The 1,188-nt window shown below is 33.7% G+C and overlaps 1 non-coding gene across 1 annotated transcript; it reads left to right on the top strand.

Moving 5' to 3' along the window:
- The first annotated feature begins 594 nt into the window (after positions 1-594).
- LOC111814933 lies at positions 595-757 on the top strand. Its single transcript, XR_002819785.1, has one exon. It is a non-coding gene; the product is annotated as a U1 spliceosomal RNA (small nuclear RNA).
- The last annotated feature ends 431 nt before the right edge of the window (positions 758-1,188 follow it).

The following is a 1,188-nucleotide window of genomic DNA, read 5'->3' on the forward strand; positions in this document are numbered from 1 at the left end:
AAAAGCCATATAGGACAAATACTTTTAACTCAAAATAAATTTAAGTCAAAAGATGGAAAACTATACTCAGTGCAACAGGAACCCAGACAAACAGCAGGGTTAGCTATTCTATTTTGTAGACAGTGAACATTAAGCCAAGACTAATTAAAAGAAATAAAGACAGTCACTATATAGTTGTTAAGAGAAAGCTCCAAAAAGAAGAGTTAACAATCATAAATATGCAGGCACCAAATACTGGTGTAACTAACTATAAAAAACAAATATTAACACACATGAAAAATCAAATAGGCACCAACACAAAAATGATGAGGGACCTTAATAATCCATTGTCACAAACAGACAGATCAACTAAATGAAAAATCCAGAAAGAAATATCACAACTGAATCCAACCTGTGAACGAATGGACTTAGATGTCTACACATTGTTGCAACATGTGACATCAGAATACATATTCTTCTTAGCTACACATGGATAGTCTCTAAAACAGACCATATACTAGCTCATAAAACATGCCTAAGTAAGTTCAAATAAATTGAAATTACCATATGTATATTATCTGACCATAGTGTCATGAAATTAGAAATCAATGGCAAATACTTAACTGGCAGGGAAGATACCATGATATTGAAGGTGGTTTTCCCAGGGTGAGACTTATCCATTGTCCTCTGGATGTGCTGACTTCTGTGATTTCCCAAATGTGAAAAACTTGACTGCATAATTTGTAGCAGTAGGGGACTGTGTTTGCACCTTCTCCTTTAGAAAAAATAAATCAATTGCAAAGGAAACCACAAAAAATATATAAACACCTGAAAATCACATCCTCCTGAACAACCAATGGGTCACAAATGAAATTCAAGTAGAGATTGAACTGTATCTTTAATGAACTAATAATTATGATACAATATACTAGAACTTGTGGGATACAATGAATGCAGTTCTGAGAGGGAAATTTATAATGGTGAATTCTCATATCACAAAAACAGAATGAGCTCAAATAAACTATGTAATGTTAAATCTCACACTTCTAGAAAAGGACAAATAAAATCCAAAACATATACATGGGAGGAAACTGTATAGGTAAGACCAAAAATTAATATACTCGAGACTAAGAAAACAACACAAAGAAGCAATGAATCAAAAAGTTGGGTTTCTACAGACCCAGTCCTAGCCCAGGTCCGGTGAGTGTG

This window comes from Octodon degus, unplaced genomic scaffold, assembly GCF_000260255.1.
Source record: "Octodon degus isolate 3935 unplaced genomic scaffold, OctDeg1.0 scaffold02314, whole genome shotgun sequence".
In the NCBI taxonomy this organism is placed as follows: Eukaryota; Metazoa; Chordata; class Mammalia; order Rodentia; family Octodontidae; genus Octodon; species Octodon degus.